The following is a 22,917-nucleotide window of genomic DNA, read 5'->3' as shown; positions in this document are numbered from 1 at the left end:
ATGATGGACATTCCCATCTTGTTTTTACTTGAGTATAATTGTTTGTACAGATGAACGAGGCAACTGCAGTTACTGTATCTGGAAATTGCACCCAAGGATGATCCAGGCTTGTGCAAGTCTACAATTCTCTTCCTTATATCTTGGCTGATTTCTTTAGACTTTCCCATGATGTTACAGTGGGGAAAAAGTATTTAGTCAGCCACTAATTGTGTAAGTTCTCCCACTTAAAAAGATGAGAGAGAGGCCTGTAATTCTCATCATATGTACACCTCAACTATGAGAGATAGAATGAGAGAAAAAAAAATCCATAAAATCACATTGTCTGATTTTAAAATTATTTATTTGCAAATTATCTTCCTCCAAACACAACCAGTTGAGTTTTTTCCAAAAAGTTCTACTTTGGTTTCATCTGACCATATTCTCCCAGTCCTCTTCTGGATCATCCAAATGCTCTCTAACAAACTTCAGACGGACCCGGACATGTACTGGCTTAAGCAGGGGGACATGTCTGGCACTGCATGATTTGAGTACCTGGCAGCGTAGTGTGTTACTGATGGTAGCCTTTGTTACTTTGGTCCCAGCTCTCTGCAGGACATTCACTAGGTCCCCCCGTGTGGTTCTGAGAATTTTCCTCACTGTTCTTGTGATCATTTTGACACCACAGGGTGAGATCTTGCGTGGAGCCCCAGATCAAGGGAAATTATCAGTGGTCTTGTATGTCTTCCATTTATTGCTCCCACAGTTGATTTTCTTCACAAGCTGCTTGCCTATTGCAGATTCAGTCTTCCCAGCCAGGTGCAGGTCTACAATTTTGTTTCTGTTGTCCTTCGACAGCTCTTTGGTCTTGGCCATAGTGGAGTTTGGAGTGTGACTGTTTGAGGTTGTAGACAGGTGTCTTTTATACTGATAACAAGTTCAAACAGGTGTCATTAATACAGGTAACAAGTGGAGGACAGAGGAGACTCTTAAAGAAGAAGTCACAGGTCTGTGGGAGCTAGAAATCTTGCTTGTTTGTAGGTGACCAAATACTTACATGTATTTTCCACCATAATATGCAAATACATTCTTTAAAAATCAGACATGTGATTTTATGGATTATATTTCCTCATTTTGTCTCTAATAGTTGAGGTATACCTATGATGAAAATTACAAGCCTCTCTCATCTTTTTAAGTGGGAAAACTTGCACAATTGCTTGCTGACTAAATACTTTTTTTGCCCCACTGTACACACAAAAGCAGTGAGTTTCTGGTGTGCATTAAAATACATCCAAAGGTGTTTCTCTAATTAACTCCGAAGTTGCCAATATACCAGAAGATTTCAAAGACATGACATCATCACATGAGCTGTCCAAAATTGTTTAAAGGCATTGTAATCCTAGTGTATGTAAACTTTTGACTTTGAAGAAAGTAATACAAAATGCCTTAAAAAGTGTCTCTTTTTTTACTTAATAATTTTGGTAATCCTAATTGTCCTAAAACTGCTAAGGTTTAGTCTAATTTCATGTCAGATAGTGAGAAAAACATGCATATGTGTATTTTTATTAAGTGCATGTAAACTTCTGGGTTCAACTGTATTGGCATAAGTAATAAAATGTTATGTATTTGCATATTCTACACATTTTTGGGAAAATGCTAACAATCGAATCATTTTATGATAGAAAAAAATTGAAGATAAATATTTAAATGGCCCTGGCAGAAGTCCAAAATCAGGACTCAATGTGGGGGAACATACTGCACCTAATGTGGGGAAACTATACTGCCTACCTAATGTGGGGGAACATACTGCCAACCTAATGGGGGGGGGGAACTGCAACCTAATGTTGTGGGAACATACTGCCAACCTAATGGGGGGGAACTGAAACCTAATGTGGGGGAACATGCTGCCAACCTAATGTGGGGGAACATACTGCCAACCTAATGTTGGGGAACTATACTGCCAGCCTAATGTGGGGGAACATACTGCACCTAATGTGGGGAAACTATACTGCCTACCTAATGTGGGGGAACATCCTGCCAACTTAATGGGGGGGGGGGGAACTGCAACCTAATGTGGGGGAACATACTGCCTACCTAATGGGGGGGGGGACTGCAACCTAATGTGGGGGAACATACTGCCTACCTAATGTGGGGGAACATACTGCACCTAATGTGGGGAAACTATACTGCCTACCTAATGTGGGGGAACATACTGCACCACCTAATGTGGGGAAACTATACTGCCTACCTAATGGGGGGAACATACTGCCAACCTAATGGGGGAGAACTGCAACCTAATGTGTGGGAACATACTGCCTACCTAATGTGGGGGAACATACTGCCTACCTAATGTAGGGGAACACATTGCCAACCTAATGTGGGGGAACATACTTCCAATCTAATGTGGGGGATCTATACCAACCTAATGTGGGGAAGCTATACTGTCTACCTAGTGTGGGGGAACATACTGCCAACCTAATGTGGGGGAACTATACTGCCAACCTAATGTGGGGGAACTATACTATGTACCTAATGTGGGGGAACTACAACCTAATGTGGGGAAACTACAACCTAATGTGGGGGAACTATACTGCCAACCTAATGTGGGGGAACTACAACCTAATGTGGGGGGGGGAGGGAACTATACTGCCAAGCTAATGGGGGGGGGGACTATACTGCAAACTTAATATGGGGGAACATACTGCCAACCTAATTAGGGGGAACTGCAAACTAATGTGGGGGAACTATACTGCCAACCTAATGTGGGGGATCTATACTGCCAACCTAATGTGGGGGATCAATACTGCCAACCTAATGTGGGGGAACTATACTGTCTACCTAATGTGGGGAACTATACTGTCTACCTAATGTGGGGGAACATACTGCCAACTTAATGTGGGGGAACTATACTGCCAACCTAATGTGGGGGAATTATACTGTCTACCTAATGTGGGGGAACTACAACCTAATGTGGGGGAACACACTGCCAACCTAATGTGGGGGAACTACAACTTAATGTGGGGGGAACTATACTGCCAACCTAATGTGGGGGAACTATACTGCCAACCTAATGTGGGGGAACTATACTGCCAACCTAATGTGGGGGAACTATACTGCCAACCTAATGTGGGGGAACTATACTGCCAGCCTAATATGGGGGAACTATACTGCCAACCTAATGTGGGGGAACTATACTGCCAACCTAATGTGGGGGAACTATACAAAAATATACAATTGTACTATTCTGATCCCTATAACGCTTTTATTTTTCTGTATATGGGGATGTCTGAGGTCATTTTTTGCGCTGTGATTTGTAGTTTTTATCGGTACCGTTTTTGTTTTGATGGGACTTTTCAATAGCTTTTTTAGATATTTTTTATGGTATTTGAAGTGACCAAAAATGTGCAAATCTGGTTAGTGCACTATTACGACTTTTGGGGCCCCTCTTTTGATTTTGCCTAGGGCCATGCTAAGCCTAAAACCGGCCCTGCTGACGGCGATAAATAATTCACTTCTGTGCAGATTGCGGTATAATTCTCTTACGCTAGAATATGTATAGCAGGAAGATCCAGCTGTTACTTGGTCATCATCCCAAGCTGACCGCTTGATGTTCAAGGCTGTTTTTATTACCGGGAACAGCTTCTTAAGTCCCAATCGCCCCAGGACGAAGGGAATGTCGCTGTAATTTTCATCTCGCGCCCCCTGATAGGAGTAGATTCTTCTGGTGACTCAAAACAATAATAGATACTTGATCCATGCATTGGAATTTTGGTGATCGTAATTCAACGCCCACTGCGCCCTTCTGCTAGGAAAATAAGCGGAGATTATAGGGCTATATTTATTTAACATGCATGTTAGAAATCATGGATAAAGAATCACATGCCTGTAGATTTGTGATTCCCAACCAGGGTACCTCCAGCAGTTGCAAAACTACAACTCCAAGCATGCCCGGACAGCCTCTGGCTGTCCGGGCATGCTTGGAGGTGTAGTTTTGCAACAGCTGGAGGCACACTGATTGGGAATCACAGCTGTAGGTATTGCTTTGTGCAGGGAAGAACATGTTTCGGTTAGAAATCAACATTCTGCTGGTGTGATACTGGAATGACTCTGCTGACATTGCATTTTCCAGTCTTTTTTCCATCAATGTATCAGCAGTAACTAATTGTAACAGTAAGCAGTATAAGATTGTTTAAATAGTTAATCACTTAAAGAGGTACTCCGCCCCTAGTCATGTTATCCCACTATACAAAGGATAGGGGATACCATGCCTGATCAGGGGGGTTAGGGCTGCTGGGACCCTCCCCCTGCGATCCCCGGGCCAGCGCAGTGGCGTCCATGAACATGGAAGCCTGAGACTTCTGTGTTTGTGATGTCACGCCACGTCCCCTCCATTCATGTCTAAGGGAGGTGGCGTGATGGCTGTGTGCACCCGGGGATCACGAGGGGTCCCAGCGGCCAGATCTCCCGCGATCAGTCATGTTATCCTGTATCCTTTAGATAGGAGATAATATGTCTCGGGGCGGAGTACCCCTTTAACCTCTCAGAGACAGAACTTCCATAAGGGACAGTCAAGATTTCCCTGTCCACCTTGTCCATCATTGTGCGACTCACAGGGGACCATTTATCAATAGTTTCATAAGCATGGCACACGACAAAGGCAGATTGTTACGCCAAATCTATCGAGAAGGCACATTACACTGTACATTTGGTGCCATGATGCCATATGTAATAGGGCTGCAACGATAAATCGAAAAAAATGGATAATGGAAATCGTTGTTGACGATTTCCATTATCGATAAACTGGTTGTTAGGGGGCGTGGCCTAGTAAAATAGTATGCCTACTCTTGTTACAACTTTCACTACTTTTAGCCCCTTGGTCTGCCCTGAAATGTCGCCCTCTGTCTCCCCTTACCCTCCAGTGCCTCTGGGTGCTTTTTTGAAGATGCTGCTGGTCTGCAACATCTGCGGCCTACCTCCAACACAGAGACCAGGGCCTGGAGTGCTGTCTGGAAGCCGACGCAACCTCCTTGTTCTCGGCCCCTCCGGTCACAAGAAGCCTTTGGTCCTGACATCGCAGGAGCCCCCCCCCTGTCTGGCCAGAAGCTCCGTTCTCCACCCTCCCTGCAGTGACAGATCTTCCTGGTGCAGGGAGGAGAGCGGCCATCACTAAGATCTGTGAACTGCTCCTAGGAGCGAGGCTCCTAGGTTAACCTTTTAGGTGCTGTCTCCTCTGATTTACCCTCTGTTATCCCTTCAGGTGCTGTCCCCTCTCTTCTCCCCCTGTTAACGCTACACGATGTGACTTCTTCCCATTAACCCATCCCTGGTCCACTAAACCTGTTTTCTTTGAAACCGATTAATCGATTCATCGAACCAATAATTGACCAACTGATGAATTTTACAAATAATTGTTAGCTGCAGCCCTATATTCTAAACACTTATGTGGCAAAAAATTGTAGACATGGTGTGTATTTCCCAGTCTGCTGCACACGAACAGAGGGGTCAATGAACCGTGTAAGAAAATCTTCGGGCTGATAGCCGTCCTTTATTCAAAAAGCTTAGTCAATGGGATATCACAGAACGATTATGTTTGTTGTTCACACAGGGCAGATATGTTGCAGATTTTCCACAGCAGAAAAATGATCCTAGTGTTTCTGAATCAAAATCTGAAGCAAAATATCCAACCTGAATAATGTGGATTTTAGTTAAGATTTGCTTCTGAAATTTATGTTAATATTGTAGAAGAAAATAAACTTATAACTAAAAACCGTGAAAGCAAAAATGTCTAGTTTTGCTGATAGCAACTATTACAGATCAAGTTTCATTAAAGCATGCCTGCCCTTAGCAAAAACGTTTTATATAATGTAGATAATAACATTATATGTATATTTGTGATACACATTGGTAAAAAATGGGTATTTTTTGGGGGTAAAAAAAACTGTCTTGTCCCTGCAGCTATTGTCTGTGTGCCGAGATGAAATACAGAAAGAGTGCGTACTGTACACTAAGGACAAGCAGGGCTCTGTGACATGCTCCCGGTTCACACAGAAGGCTGATTGACAAGCTGGGGGGCCTGCATAGAACCCTGCTTGTCCTCAGTGTACAGAGCCCTGCTTGTCCTCAGTTTACAGAGCCCTGCTTTTCCTCAGTGTACAGAGCCCCGCTTGTCCTCAGTGTACAGGGCCCCGCTTGTCCTCAGTGTACAGGGCCCCGCTTGTCCTCAGTGTACAGGGCCCCGCTTGTCCTCAGTGCACAGGGCCCCGCTTGTCCTCAGTGCACAGGGCCCCGCTTGTCCTCAGTGCACAGGGCCCCGCTTGTCCTCAGTGCACAGGGCCCCGCTTGTCCTCAGTGCACAGAGCCCCGCTTGTCCTCAGTGCACAGAGCCCCGCTTGTCCTCAGTGAACAGAGCCCCGCTTGTACTCAGTGAACAGAGCCCCGCTTGTCCTCAGTGTACAGAGCCCCGCTTGTCCTCAGTGTACAGCGCCCCGCTTGTCCACAGTGTACAGGGCCCCGCTTGTCCTCAGTGTACAGGGCCCCGCTTGTCCTCAGTGTACAGGGCCCCGCTTGTCCTCAGTGTACAGGGCCCCGCTTGTCCTCAGTGTACAGGGCCCCGCTTGTCCTCAGTGTACAGGGCCCCGCTTGTCCTCAGTGCACAGGGCCCCGCTTGTCCTCAGTGCACAGGGCCCCGCTTGTCCTCAGTGCACAGGGCCCCTCTTGTCCTCAGTGTACAGAGCCCTGCTTGTCCTCAGTGAACAGAGCCCCGCTTGTCCTCAGTGTACAGAGCTCCGCTTGTCCTCAGTGAACAGAGCCCCACTTGTACTCAGTGAACAGAGCCCTGCTTGTCCTCAGTGTACAGAGCCCTGCTTGTCCTCAGTGTACAGAGCCCTGCTTGTCCTCAGTGTACAGAGCCCTGCTTGTCCTCAGTGTACAGAGCCCTGCTTGTCCTCAGTGCACAGAGCCCTGCTTGTCCTTAGTGTACAAACCCCTGCTTGTCCTCATTTCCTGTATTTTGTCTCTGCACACGGACAAAATAGCTTTTTTTCACCTAAAAATATACACATTTGTAATGAATATTACAAGTATACATATGATGGTATTATCTCTACATTATATAAAAAGTTTTTGTAAACGACAGGTACACTATAAGATATGAAAGGCAAGACTTTTAGGCAAAACCAAACAGTTTTTTTTTTTCACAGTTTTTAAAGTTAATTCCACAATGTATTTGAATTGAATCTGTAACAACTGAGCTCTGCATTCCCTTCTCCTGTACACCGCACAACAATGTCTTTACCACTGTTTGCATCGCTGCTCACCCGGGCCAGGTGCATGAGCAACATTTAGGAAACAGTGAAGGATAAAGCATCATTGCTCACCTTACTGACTGCACACACATTTGCTGGGCTGGATGCAAGAGCACCTAGCCCGGCAAAATATAGTGAGCGGTGATGCACACAGTACTATATACATAGAACCTCACTGTACAGTACATATGCTGGGCCAGGTACTGTAGTGAGTAGTGATGCACGCAGTACATTGCATGCATTGGTGTACACTTGTCTGACTCACAACTGCCCGGTGCTGAGAGGCACCTACAGTGCTGCCACGCTTATGTTCACAGTGGCTACATCTATACAAAGATGGAAAGTAATAGATTTGGAGTAGGGATCGACCGATTATCAGCCGAAAATCACGATTTTGGCCATTATCGGTATCGGCAATTACCTTGCCGATATGCCGATAATGCACCGCCCCCACCGCACCGCGACTAACCTCCACAGATTATTGGTATCGGCCCTAAAAAACCCATATCGGTCGATCCCTAATTTGGAGTTAGTGTTAACTGACACATATACTGTATATAAGTTCATATGGATTCCTAAGTGTGCAAACAACAAAATCTGGTAGTTATATTCCAATGCAGAATGTATAGAATGTGATCATGAATATAACTAAACCAACATTTATTGTGATTTTATTGTCTTTTTTTGGAAGTTCAGACCTATTATTTTATCCTGGAGTTGCACAAGGGGAATTTTAATGTTTGCCCCCCTACCGAGCTGTTATGAAGGCCGAAATAATTAAGAATGAACCTCCGTCTTTGGAAGCCAAATTTGTACTTGAGCTGAACAATATTGAAAAGGCCTTTCCAAATCATTTCACATTTAAACCATGTGATTGTTCTTTAGTTGGTTTCTGGTCTGGTGCCCAAGACTTGGTTTAACTGAGCATCGCATGTAACTCTACTAGGCCCAAAGCTTTCCGGGTCATTGCTCTACTCAGCGGGGTGTCTTCCCTGCCGAAGAGTGTAAATCGCTAAATCACCATAAAACTAGGTACTACGTCTTCCTAATTACACCGAGGGACGGGATTATAGTGGCTGAGAAAACATATGGCCCGGCGGCTTTCACACTGTACACAGGCCATGAGGTTAAGTTGAATTCCTGTTGCGCAGACTTGCACCTTATTATAGCTGGCTCATTTTGAAGTTGTTTAAGAAAAAAAGGGAAGGGTCATTGTCTAGATGTATCCAACCATGCATTTCTTAAAATAATTGGTGCTACTGCAACTTTAAGTGAAATATAAAAACAATGTAGTCAAGAGCAAAAATATCTTTCCGATTTCCCCAGTCTTTTGGCCCTGGAAACTTACTTCGCCGCCAAAAATCAGAAGTCAGTGTTTTCCAACTAGGGTATGCCAGCTGTAGCAAAACTACAACTCCCAGCATGCCCGGACAGCCGAAGGCTGTCCGGGCATGCTGGGAGTTGTAGTTTTGCAACAGCTGGAGGTACCCTGGTTCGGAAATACTGTCATAAGTAATAATAAAGGTGCTGGGAAACATGAAAAATCTGATGCGCACCTAGCACCAGTCCCTGTATGTCTGTCGCAGATCCCATTCTCCTCCGTGCAGTCCCAGAATCTTTTCTGGGCTCCCGACAAGCAGCTGGCTCCAGGACCTTTTCTGCTCAGCCGATCAGTGGCCGCAACAGTGTCATGTGTCAGGTCTGTGATTGGCTGAGCAGAAAGGTCCTGTAAGTCCCATAAGAAAACGGACTGCATGGAGGAGAACGGGATCTGCTGCGGGCCTGCGGGGGACCTGGGCTAGGTAAGCATTTTTTTTTTTTTTTATGTTTCTCCTGTGCCCCAGCACAACATTAACCCCTTAAGGACCAGGCCATTTTACACCTTAGGACCAGAGCGTTTTTTGCACATCTGACCACTGTCACTTTAAACATTAATAACTCAGGAATGCTTTTAGTTATCATTCTGATTCAGAGATTGTTTTTCGTGACATATTCTACTTTAACATGGTGGTAAATTCTTGTGGTAACTTGCATCCTTTCTTGGTGAAAAATCCCAAAATTTGATGAAAAAATTTAAAATTTCGCATTTTTCTAACTTTGAAGCTCTCTGCTTGTAAGGAAAATGGATATTCCAAATACATTTTTTTTATTCACATTTCCAATAAGTCTACTTTATGTTTGCATCATAAAATTTACAAGTTTTTACTTTTGGAAGACACCAGAGGGCTTCAAATTTCAGCAGCAATTTTCCAATTTTTCACAAAATTTTCAAACTCACTATTTTTCAGGGACCAGTTCAGGTTTGAAGTGGATTTGAAGGGTCTTCATATTAGAAATACCCCATAAAAGACCCCATTATAAAAACTGCACCCCCCAAAGTATTCAAAATGACAGTCAGCATTTTAACCCTTTAGGTGTTTCACAGGAATAGCAACAAAGTGAAGGAGAAAATTCACAATCTTCATTTTATACACTTGCATGTTCTTGTAGACCCAATTTTTGAATTTTTACAAGGGGTAAAATGAGAAAATGTATACTTGTATTTGTAGCCCAATTTCTCTCCAGTAAGCACATACCTCATATGTCTATGTAAAGTGTTCGGCGGGCGCAGTAGAGGGCTCAGAAGCAAAGGAGCGACAAGGGGACAATGGGGTAACCCCATCTCTTCTGAGGATGGAGGTACCCCATTAGTTGGCCTGAAGTGCACTACGAGCGAACTACAATGCTCAGAAGAGAAGGAGTCATATTTGGCTTTTTGAGAGCAAATTTTGCTTGGGGGGCATGTCGCACTTAGGAAGCCCCTGGCATACCATTTTGGAAACTAGATCCCTTTAGGAACATAACAAGGAATAAAGTGAGCATTACTACCCCACAGGGGTTTCACGACTTTTGCATATGTAAAAAAAAAAATTTTTTTTTTCACTAAAATGTGTGTTTCCCCCCAAATTTCACATTTTTGCAAGGGTTAATAGCAGGAAAGAACCCCCAAAATGTGTAACCCCATCTCTTCTGAGTATGGAGGTACCCCATAAGTGGACGTCAAGTCCACTGCGGGTGTACTACAATGCTCAGAAGAGAAGGAGTCACATTTGCAAACTTTGCTGAAATGGGGGGGACATGTCGCATTTAGGAAGCCCCTATGGTGCCAGGACAGCAAAAAAAAAAAAAAAACATGATATACCATTTTGGAAACTAGACCCCTTGAGGAACGTAACAAGGGGTAAAGTAAGCCTTAATACCCCACAGAGGTTTCACGACTTTTGCATATGTAAAAAAAAAAAAAATTCACTAAAATGTGGGTTTTCCCCAAAATTTAGAGGGAGGCCTCTCTGGTTCTTCCGCACGGTCCCACAAGCGGACGTGGATCTGGCGGAAAGGGATTTGAACCGAGGGATGCTGATATAAAAGTTGTCCACGTACACGTGGTAACCCTTATCCAGCAATGGGTGCATAAGGTCCCAAATGATTTTCCCGCTAACACCCAGAGTGGGGGGACATTCTGGGGGTTCAATACAGTAATCTGGTCCCTCATACACTCTAAACTTGCAAGTGTACCCGGAGGTACTCTCGCAAAGTTTATAGAGCTTCACGCCATACAGCACCCGCTTCGAGGGAATATACTGGCGGAAGATGAGTCTCCCCTTAAAACTGATGAGAGACTCATCTACCGAGAGGTCCCTGAGCGGTACGTAGGCCTCCAAAAATTTGGCCCTAAAGTGATCGATGAACGGCCTCACTTTGTAAAGCCGGTCATGGGCGGGATCACCTCGGGGCGGACATGCCGCATTATCTGCATAATGCAGGCATTTCCCAATGGCCTCGAACCGCCTCCGTGTCATCGCCATACTGTAAAGCGGGGTCTGATAGAGGACGTCCCCGCTCCAGTAATGACAAGCACTTTTTTTTTTGTCCAGGCCCATGTGCAGTGTGAGGCCCCAAAATGTCCTAATTTCCGCTGCATCATTGGCGCGCCATTCATTGGGCCTGGCCAAAAGCGAATCGGGGTGGTGGGCAATGAACTGCTGGGCATACAAGTTCATGTTACGCCGAGCGCTCCGGGTCCCTGCTCCTCCCCGGAGCGCTCACGGCGTCTCTCTCTGCAGCGCTGACCGGGAGCGCTGCACTGACATTGCCGGCGGGGATGCGATTCGCATAGCGGGACACGCCCGCTCGCGAATCGCATCCCAAGTCACTTACCCGTCCCAGTCCCCGGCTGTCATGTGCTGGCACGCGCGGCTCCGCTTTCTAGGGCGCGCGCACGCCAGCTCTCTAAGATTTAAAGGGCCAGTGCACCAATGATTGGTGCCTGGCCCAATCAGCCTAATTAGCTTCCACCTGCTCCCTGGCTATAATACCTCACTTCCCCTGCACTCCCTTGCCGGATCTTGTTGCCTTGTGCCAGTGAAAGCGTTTAGTGTTGTCCAAAGCCTGTGTTTCCAGATCTTCTGCTATCCACATTGACTACGAACCTTGCCACCTGCCCCGACCTTCTGCTACGTCTGACCTTGCCTCTGCCTAGTCCTTCTGTCCCACGCCTTCTCAGCAGTCAGCGAGGTTGAGCCGTTGCCAGTGGATACGACCTAGTTGCTACCACCGCAGCAAGACCATCCCGCTTTGCAGCGGGCTCTGGTGAATACCAGTAGCATCTTAGAACCGGTCCACCGACACGGTCCACGCCAATCCCTCGCTGACACAGAGGATCCACATCCAGCTAGCCGAATCGTGACAGTAGATCCGGCCATGGATCCCGCTGAGGTGCCGCTGCCAAGTCTCGCTGACCTTCCCACGGTGGTCGCCCAGCAATCGCAGCAAATTGCCCAACAAGGACAGCAGCTGTCGCAGCTGACCGCCACGTTACAGCAACTTCTGCCTCTGCTACAGCAGCAACCATCTCCTCCGCCAGCTCCTGCACCTCCTCGGCAGCGAGTGGCAGCTCCTAGCCTCCGCTTGTCCCTGCCGGACAAGTTTGATGGGGACTCCCGACTCTGCCGTGGATTCTTATCTCAATGTTCCCTGCATAGGGAGATGTTGTCGGACCAATTTCCTTCAGAACGGTCTAAGGTGGCGTTCGTAGTGAGCCTTCTTTCTGGAAAGGCCTTGTCTTGGGCCACACCACTCTGGGACCGCAATGATCCTGCCACAGCCACAGTCCAGTCCTTCTTCGCTGAAATCCGTAGTGTCTTCGAGGAACCAGCCCGAGCTTCTTCTGCCGAGACTGCCCTGCTGAACCTGGTCCAGGGTAATTCTTCAGTAGGCGAGTACGCCATCCGATTTCGTACTCTCGCTTCCGAATTATCTTGGAATAACGAGGCTCTCTGCGCGACCTTTAAAAAAGGCCTATCCAGTAACATCAAGGATGTGCTGGCCGCACAAGAGATTCCTGCCAACCTGCAAGAACTTATTCATTTGGCCACCCGCATTGACATGCGTTTTTCTGAGAGACACCAGGAGCTCCGCCAGGAAAAAGACCTTGATCTCTGGGCACCTCTCTCACAGTATCCTCTGCAATCTACCCCTGTGCCTCCCGCCGAGGAGGCTATGCAAGTGGATCGGTCTCGCCTGACCCATGAAGAGAGGACTCGCCGTAGGGATAACAATTTATGTCTGTACTGTGCCAGTACCGAACACTTCTTGGTGGATTGACCTATTCGCCCTCCACGTCTGGGAAACGCACGCACGCACCCAGCTCACGTGGGTGTGGCGTCTCTTGGTACGAAATCTGCTTCTTCACGTCTCACGGTGCCCGTGCGGATTTCTCCTTCTGCCAACTCTTTCCTCTCAGCCGTGGCCTGCTTGGACTCTGGTGCCTCTGGAAATTTTATTCTGGACTCTTTGGTGAATAAGTTCTGTGACCCGTCTCGTCAAGCCGCTCTACATTTCCTCGGTCAACAGAGTTAAATTGGACTGCACCGTGCGTTACCGCACAGAACCCCTCTTAATGTGCATTGGACCCCATCACAAAAAGATTGAATTGTTCGTCCTTCCCAATTGCACTTCTGAAGTCCTCCTCGGTCTTCCATGGCTCCAGCATCATTCTCCCACCCTTGACTGGACCACCGGGGAGATCAAGAATTGGGGCCCTGTTTGCCGTAAGAGATGCCTCACATCGGCTCCCAGTCCCGTCTGTCGGGCCTCAGTGTCTCCTCCTGCCTCCCCAAGGCCTATCTGGACTGTGCCGTGCCTCCTCATAGCCCCCGTCCTGGTGACACTCTGCCCCGTGACAAGCTTAACCCTCTGCCCCCCCTCCCCATTCCCACTTCTTCTGAACTACCTGCCGCTGGTATAGCTACCCAGAATTTATTTTTTCAGAAGGAGACTCAAGAGAAGAGGCGTCCCCTATGTTGTCGTCTCTTTTGAAGGGACAAGGAGAGAAAAAGAGGGGGAGACCTAAGGGGGGGGTACTGTTACACCGAGCGCTCCGGGTCCCTGCTCCTCCCCGGAGCGCTCACGGCGTCTCTCTCTCTGCAGCGCTGACCGGGAGCGCTGCACTGACATTGCCGGCAGGGATGCGATTCGCATAGCGGGACGCGCCCGCTCACGAATCGCATCCCAAGTCACTTACCCGTCCCGGTCCCCGGCTGTCATGTGCTGGCGCGCGCGGCTCCGCTCTCTAGGGCGCGCGCGCGCCAGCTCTCTTAGATTTAAATTGCCAGTGCACCAATGATTGGTGCCTGGCCCAATCAGCCTAATTAGCTTCCACCTGCTCCCTGGCTATAATACCTCACTTCCCCTGCACTTCCTTGCCGGATCTTGTTGCCTTGTGCCAGTGAAAGCGTTTAGTCTTGTCCAAAGCCTGTGTTTCCAGATCTTCTGCTATCCACATTGACTACGAACTTTGCCGCCTGCCCCGACCTTCTGCTACGTCTGACCTTGCCTCTGCCTAGTCCTTCTGTCCCACGCCTTCTCAGCAGTCAGCGAGGTTGAGCCGTTGCCAGTGGATACGACCTAGTTGTTACCACCGCAGCAAGACCATCCCGCTTTGCAGCGGGCTCTGGTGAATACCAGTAGCATCTTAGAACCGGTCCACCGACACGGTCCACGCCAATCCCTCGCTGACACAGAGGATCCACATCCAGCTAGCCGAATCGTGACAGTAGATCCGGCCATGGATCCCGCTGAGGTGCCGCTGCCAAGTCTCGCTGACCTTCCCACGGTGGTCGCCCAGCAATCGCAGCAAATTGCCCAACAAGGACAGCAGCTGTCGCAGCTGACCGCCACGTTACAGCAACTTCTGCCTCTGCTACAGCAGCAACCATCTCCTCCGCCAGCTCCTGCACCTCCTCGGCAGCGAGTGGCAGCTCCTAGCCTCCGCTTGTCCCTGCCGGACAAGTTTGATGGGGACTCCCGACTCTGCCGTGGATTCTTATCTCAATGTTCCCTGCATAGGGAGATGTTGTCGGACCAATTTCCTTCAGAACGGTCTAAGGTGGCGTTCGTAGTGAGCCTTCTTTCTGGAAAGGCCTTGTCTTGGGCCACACCACTCTGGGACCGCAATGATCCTGCCACAGCCACAGTCCAGTCCTTCTTCGCTGAAATCCGTAGTGTCTTCGAGGAACCAGCCCGAGCTTCTTCTGCCGAGACTGCCCTGCTGAACCTGGTCCAGGGTAATTCTTCAGTAGGCGAGTACGCCATCCGATTTCGTACTTTCGCTTCCGAATTATCTTGGAATAACGAGGCTCTCTGCGCGACCTTTAAAAAAGGCCTATCCAGTAACATCAAGGATGTGCTGGCCGCACAAGAGATTCCTGCCAACCTGCAAGAACTTATTCATTTGGCCACCCGCATTGACATGCGTTTTTCTGAGAGACACCAGGAGCTCCGCCAGGAAAAAGACCTTGATCTCTGGGCACCTCTCTCACAGTATCCTCTGCAATCTACCCCTGTGCCTCCCGCCGAGGAGGCTATGCAAGTGGATCGGTCTCGCCTGACCCATGAAGAGAGGACTCGCCGTAGGGATAACAATTAATGTCTGTACTGTGCCAGTACCGAACACTTCTTGGTGGATTGCCCTATTCGCCCTCCACGTCTGGGAAACGCACGCACGCACCCAGCTCACGTGGGTGTGGCGTCTCTTGGTACGAAATCTGCTTCTTCACGTCTCACGGTGCCCGTGCGGATTTCTCCTTCTGCCAACTCCTTCCTCTCAGCCGTGGCCTGCTTGGACTCTGGTGCCTCTGGAAATTTTATTCTGGACTCTTTGGTGAATAAGTTCTGCATCCCTGTGACCCGTCTCGTCAAGCCGCTCTACATTTCCTCGGTCAACGGAGTTAAATTGGACTGCACCGTGCGTTACCGCACAGAACCCCTCTTAATGTGCATTGGACCCCATCACAAAAAGATTGAATTGTTCGTCCTTCCCAATTGCACTTCTGAAGTCCTCCTCGGTCTTCCATGGCTCCAGCATCATTCTCCCACCCTTGACTGGACCACCGGGGAGATCAAGAATTGGGGCCCTGTTTGCCGTAAGAGATGCCTCACATCGGCTCCCAGTCCCGTCTGTCGGGCCTCAGTGTCTCCTCCTGCCTCCCCAAGGCCTATCTGGACTGTGCCGTGCCTCCTCATAGCCCCCGTCCTGGTGACACTCTGCCCCGTGACAAGCTTAACCCTCTGCCCACCCTCCCCATTCCCACTTCTTCTGAACTACCTGCCGCTGGTATAGCTACCCAGAATTTATTTTTTCAGAAGGAGACTCAAGAGAAGAGGCGTCCCCTATGTTGTCGTCTCTTTTGAAGGGACAAGGAGAGAAAAAGAGGGGGAGACCTAAGGGGGGGGTACTGTTACACCGAGCGCTCCGGGTCCCTGCTCCTCCCCGGAGCGCTCACGGCGTCTCTCTCTCTGCAGCGCTGACCGGGAGCGCAGCACTGACATTGCCGGCAGGGATGCGATTCGCATAGCGGGACGCGCCCGCTCACGAATCGCATCCCAAGTCACTTACCCGTCCCGGTCCCCGGCTGTCATGTGCTGGCGCGCGCGGCTCCGCTCTCTAGGGCGCACGCGAGCCAGCTCTCTTAGATTTAAATTACCAGTGCACCAATGATTGGTGCCTGGCCCAATCAGCCTAATTAGCTTCCACCTGCTCCCTGGCTATAATACCTCACTTCCCCTGCACTCCCTTGCCGGATCTTGTTGCCTTGTGCCAGTGAAAGCGTTTAGTGTTGTCCAAAGCCTGTGTTTCCAGATCTTCTGCTATCCACATTGACTACGAACCTTGCCGCCTGCCCCGACCTTCTGCTACGTCTGACCTTGCCTCTGCCTAGTCCTTCTGTCCCACGCCTTCTCAGCAGTCAGCGAGGTTGAGCCGTTGCCAGTGGATACGACCTAGTTGTTACCACCGCAGCAAGACCATCCCGCTTTGCAGCGGGCTCTGGTGAATACCAGTAGCATCTTAGAACCGGTCCACCGACACGGTCCACGCCAATCCCTCGCTGACACAGAGGATCCACATCCAGCTAGCCGAATCGTGACAGTTCGTTTGCTCCACCATGTGATTGACCAGGCTGTCAATGAAAAAAAACGTTAAAAAGTCCAGATCAGTGAAGCCAGCCGTGTCAATCCGGATTCCTGAGTCGCCAACAAACTCAGGAATCAGTGGCTGATAACCCTATGGGGGGCTCCAGACAGGGTCACCGGAAGGGGGCTCCGGTGCACTTGTCTGGGGGGCCGGACTCCTATTACGAGTGGCATTGCCACTCGTACTAGTGTCGGCCACTGGGTCACTCTCATGGGGGGTGCGTGGCCTCGCCTGGCAGCATCTCCGCCGCCGTACAGGGGACTCATCATCACTACTAGATGATGAGGAGGGCGAGGAAGAACACAAAAACGTCGGATCTTCCTCGTCCTCACTGGCAGATTTGGAGTCAGAGGCTAAAAAAGCGTAAGCCTCCGCTGCCGAAAATGCCCGGCGGGCCATTGCCTTTTTTCTACGGTGGCGGGGGGGGGAGGGCAGTGGCAGGGGGGAGGGGGTGTGTGCGGGGGGCGGGGAAGTATGTAGTGTTTGGTGCTTGGTGCTTTTAAAACGTGTAAAAGCTGCGGCCCCCCAAAAAAAGGGGTGTCGCACGCAGCTCCCTGAACCCCTAATAGGACCTGGGGTAAGGGATCAGACCCTAATAGGACCCTGGGGGACCTATTAGGGGATATGGGGGGGATTTTTTTTATTAAAAGAAAAAAGCTGTGGCCAAAAAACGGATGGCGCACGCAGCTCCCTCAACCCCTAATAGGACCCGGGGTCAGGGATCAGACCCTTGGGGACCTATTAGGGGGTTGGGGGGGGGGACTTTTTTTTTAAACTTTTTTTTTTACTTTTTTTTACTTTATTAACCCCTACCTGTCCCTGCAATCCGCTGTCCCTATTCTAAAGCTGGTGAGGGGGCTCCGGTCTTCTCCTCACTGCTGCACACGCTGACTGAACACAGAGAGCGGGTGCAGCAGTGGGAAGGGACCGTTAACCCCTCCTCTGCCGCACTACTATTGGCTGGACGATCGCCAGCCAATAGCAGCGTTGCTGGGTAGGTGACAGTATTGTCACCTCTCCCCAGCAACAGCAGGTGATTGGCGGTGTATCGTACACCGCCGATCACCATCTAGTTCCGGGTCATCGGGTCACCACTGACCCGAATGGCCGGAATCACCGCAGATCACCCGCGCGATTTTGCGGATAATCTGTGGCGATAGACGACATGTGGGGGTCCCGGGACCCCCCTCGGCGTTTGCCTAGGACACCTGCTGAACAATTTCAGCAGGTGTCCGGTTTCGCAACCCGCCCGGCACGCGGCGGGATGCGAAATTCCCACCGACGTACTCATACGTGCCTGGTCCTTAAGACCCAGGGCGCAGGGACGTACTCATACGTGCCTGGTCCTTAAGAGGTTAACCCCTTAAGGACACATGACGTTCTCATACGTCTCCATTTCCGAGTCCTTAAGGACACATGACGTATGAGAACATCATGTGTTTTACCGGCCCCCCGCAACCATCTGGAGCGGAGCCGGTCCCCGATGCCTGCTGAAATCGTTCAGCAGGCATCGGGGCATATCGCCCAGAGGGGTCATTATGACCCCCCATGTCAGCGATGGCCGCAGATCGCTGGACAATTCAGTCCAGCGATCTGCGGCGGATTCCGGGTCAATCGGGTCTCCAGTGACCCGGTGACCCGGAATTATTGGCTGATCGGGGCCGTCAGAGACGGCCCCGATCAGCCAGAGCCAGCAGGGGTGAGGTGGCACTGGTGCCACCTCACGATCGCCCTGATTCGTCGGCCGGATTACCGGCCGACCAATCAGGGCGCCTGCTGCGGGTGTCACTCCCGCAACCCGCTCCGCCCCTCTTCCGGAGGACGTGAGCGGGTGCGGGACGTGCACCCCGGGTGCTGGGGACCCCGATCCCCGGCGCCCCTGTTGGGATCGGGGCCCCAGGAGCAGCGGCGGCGGCGGAGACGACGAGGGACTGACCTGTGCGGCTGGATCGTTGGAGGTGAGTGACAGCCTCCTGCTGTTGCTTAGCAACAGCTCCCAGCATGCAACAAGGGCATGCTGGGAGCTGTAGTTATGCAACAGCAGGAGGCAGACCACCACAACTCCCAGCATGCCCGTTGGCTGTCGGGGACTGCTGAGAGTTGTAGTTTTGCAACAGCTGAAGGCACACTGAGTTAAGTAGCAAACCAGTGTCTCCAGCTGTTGCATAACTACAATCCCCAGCATCCCCAGCCAAAGTAGTATGCCTCCAGCTGTTGCATAACTACAACACCCAGCATGCCCTTCCGCTGTCCGTACATGCTGGGGGTTGTAGCTTTTGCAACAGCTGAAGGCACACTGGTTGCAAAACACTGAGTTTGTTACCAAACTCGGTGTTTTACAACCAGTGTGCCTCCAGCTGTTGCAAAACTACAACTCCCAGCATGCACTGATAGACCGTACATGCTGGGAGTTGTAGTTTTGCAACAGCTGGATGTTCCCCCCTCCCCCCCAATGTGAACGTACAGGGTACACTCACATGGGCGGAGGATTACAGTAAGTATCCGGCTGCAAGTTTGAGGTGCGGCAAAATTTCTGCCGCAGCTCAAACTGCCAGCGAGAAACTACTGTGAACCCCCCGCCCGTGTGACTGTACTCTAAAAACACTACACTACACTAACACAAAATAAAATAAAAAGTAAAAAACACTACATATGCACATACCCCTACACAGCCCCCCTCCCCAATAAAAATGAAAAACGTCTGGTACGCCACTGTTTCCAAAACGGAGCCTCCAGCTGTTGCAAAACAACTACTCCCAGTATTGCCAGATAGCCGTTGACTGTCCAGGCATGCTGGGAGTTTTACAACAGCTGGAGGCACCCTGTTTGGGAATCACTGGCGTAGAATACCCCTATGTCCACCCCTATGCAAGTCCCTAATTTAGGCCTCAAATGCGCATGGCGCTCTCACTTTGGAGCCCTGTCGTATTTCAAGGCAACAGTTTAGGGCCACATATGGGGTATCGCCGTACTCGGGAGAAATTGGGCTTCAAATTTTGGGTGTAAAAAAAAATGTAAAATTTTTGGGAAAACAAGCATTTTAGGTAAAAAAATATATATATTTTTTTACATATGCAAAAGTCGTGAAACACCTGTAGGGTATTAAGGTTCAAATTACCCCTTGTTACGTTCCCCGAGGGGTCTGGTTTCCAAAATGGTATGCCATGTGTTTTTTTTTTGCTGTCCTGGCACCATAGGGGCTTCCTAAATGCGGCATGCCCCCAGAGCAAAATTCGCTTTCAAAAAGCCAAATGTGACTCCTTCTCTTCTGAGACCTGTAGTGCGCCAGCAGAGCACTTTTCACACCCATATGGGGTGTTTTCTGAATCGGGAGAAATTGGGCTTCAAATTTTGGGGGGTATTTTCTGCTATTACCCTTTTTAAAATTGTAAAAATTTTGGGAAACCAAGCATTTTAGGTAAAAAAAATATATATTTTTTTACATATGCAAAAGTCGTGAAACACCTGAAGGGTATTAAGGTTCACATTACCCCTTGTTACGTTCCCCGAGGGGTCTAGTTTCCAAAATGGTATGCCATGTTTCTTTTTTTTTGCTGTTCTGGCACCATAGGGGCTTCCTAAATGCGGCATGCCCCCAGAGCAAAATTTGCTTTCAAAAAGCCAAATGTTACTCCTTCTCTTCTGAGACCTGTAGTGCGCCAGCAGAGCACTTTTCACCCCCATATGGGGTGTTTTCTGAATCGGGAGAAATTGGGCTTCAAATTTTGGGGGGTATTTTCCGCTATTACCCTTTTTAAAAATGTAAACATTTTGGGAAAACAAGCATTTTAGGTAAAAAAAAAAATTTTTTTTTTTACATATGCAAAAGTCGTGAAACACCTGTAGGGCATTAAGGTTCACGTTACCCCTTGTTACATTTCCCGAGGGGTCTAGTTTCCAAAATGGTATGCCATGTGTTTTTTTTTTGCTGTTCTGGCACCATAGGGGCTTCCTAAATGCGGCATGCCCCCAGAGCAAAATTTGCTTTCAAAAAGCCAAATGTGACTCCTTCTCTTCTGAGACCTGTAGTGCACCAGCAGAGCACTTTTCACCCCCATGCGAGGTGTTTTCTGTATCGGGAGAAATTGGGCTTCAAATTTTGGGGGGTATTTTCTGCTATTACCCTTTTTAAAAATGTAAAATTTTTGGGAAACCAAGCATTTTAGGTAAAAAAAATATATATTTTTTTTACATATGCAAAAGTCGTGAATCACCTGTAGGGTATTAAGGTTCACATTACCCCTTGTTACGTTCCCTGAGGGGTCTAGTTTCCAAAATGGTAGCCATGTGTTTTTTTTTGCTGTCCTGGCACCATAGGGGCTTCCTAAATGCGGCATGCCCCCCAAAAACCATTTGTCGCTCCTTCCCTTCTGAGCCCTCTACTGCGCCCGCCGAACAATTAACATAGACATATGAGGTAGGTGCTTACTCGAGAGAAATTGGGTTTCAAATACCAGTAAAAATTTTCTCCTTTTTACCCCTTGCAAAAATTAAAAAATTGGGTCTACAAGAACATGCGAGTGTAAAAAATGAAGATTTTGAATTTTCTCCTTCATTTTGCTGCTATTCCTGTGAAACACCTAAAGGGTTAATACACTTACTGAATGTTTTTTTGAATACTTTAGGGGGTGTAGTTTTTATAATGGGGTCTTTTATGGGGTATTTCTAATATGAAGACCCTTCAAATCCACTTCAAAACTGAACTGGTCCCTGAAAAATAGTGAGTTTGAAAATTTTGTGAAAAATTTCAAAATTGCTACTGAACTTTGAAGCCCTCTGGTGTCTTCCAAAAGTAAAAACTCATAAATTTTATGATGCAAACATAAAGTAGACATATATGTGAACCCAAAAAAAATATTTTTTGAATATCCATTTTCCTTACAAGCAGAGAGCTTCAAAGTTAGAAAAATGCAAAATTTTCATTTTTTTCATCAAATTTTGGGATTTTTCACCAAGAAAGGATGCAAGTTACCATAAAATTTTACCACTAAGTTAAAGTAGAATATGTCACGAAAAAACAATCTCGGAATCAGAATGATAACTAAAAGCATTCCAGAGTTATTAATGTTTAAAGTGACAGTGGTCAGAATTGCAAAAAACGCTCCGGTCCTTAAGGTATAAAATGGCCTGGTCCTTAAGGGGTTAAAGGGGTACTCCGCTGGAAAACCTTTTTTTTTTAAAATTTTTTTTTTTTTTTTCTTAAATCAACTGGTGCCAGAAAGTTAAACAGATTTGTAAATTACTTCTATAAAAAAATCTTAATCCTTTCAGTACTTATTAGCTGCTGAATACTACAGAGGAAATTGTTTTCTTTTTGGAACACAGTGCTCTCTGCGGACATCATGACCACAGTGTTCTCTGCTGACATCTCTGTCCATTTTAGGAACTGTTCAGAGCAGCATATGTTTTCTACGGGGATTTTCTCCTACTCTGGACAGTTCTTAAAATCGACAGAGGTGTCACCAGAGAGCACTGTGGTCATGATGTCAGCAGAGAGCTCTGTGTTCCAAAAAGAAAATAATTTCCTCTGTAGTATTCAGAAGCTAATAAGTACTGAAAGGATTAAGATTTTTTTAATAGAAGTAATTTACGAATCTGTTTAACTTTCTAGCACTAGTTGATTAAAAAAAAAAAAAAAACGTTTTCCACCGGAGTACCCCTTTAATGGGGGAGATGTGACAATGGGGGAAGGGAGGTGACATGGGGGTGTGGACATGAAATGGGGGGGATGTGGCATGGGGAGATGTGACATTGGGGGATTGACATGAAATGTGGGGGATATGTGAAATGGGGGCATGGAAATGAAATGGGGGAGATTGGACAATTTGGGGGATTTCACCATTTTTTTTCATTATATCACAATCACCTCTAGAATCGCAATTGCACATTTTCCCCCAAATCGAGCGTGTTTTCTTTCCAAGATCATCTCTTTTAACAGACCTGATGGATTTTTTATTACCTCAAATCCTCTGCCTGGTGGTTCTGTTAAACATCATATTCTCTATTACTCACAAACTAAGGCACCTATGTGTATATAGGTTAAGGGGGAAAAAATGTAAAAATAAATGGGTGCCTGTTATCCACATCATGTTTTTTTTGGAATTCCATGCCGTGCCGGGGTGATAG

The 22,917-nt window shown here is 48.1% G+C and overlaps 1 protein-coding gene across 1 annotated transcript in view; it reads left to right on the top strand.

Annotated features, from left to right (window-relative positions):
* The window catches only part of LOC130291184 (uncharacterized), a 150,602-nt gene that overhangs the window by 11,057 nt on the left and 116,628 nt on the right, over positions 1 to 22,917 (top strand). The window lies entirely within an intron of this gene.

This window comes from Hyla sarda, chromosome 9 (assembly GCF_029499605.1).
Source record: "Hyla sarda isolate aHylSar1 chromosome 9, aHylSar1.hap1, whole genome shotgun sequence".
Taxonomy (NCBI): Eukaryota; Metazoa; Chordata; class Amphibia; order Anura; family Hylidae; genus Hyla; species Hyla sarda.
The sequence above is the reverse complement of the archived record's forward strand: the minus strand, read 5'-3'. Positions and strand labels throughout refer to the sequence as shown.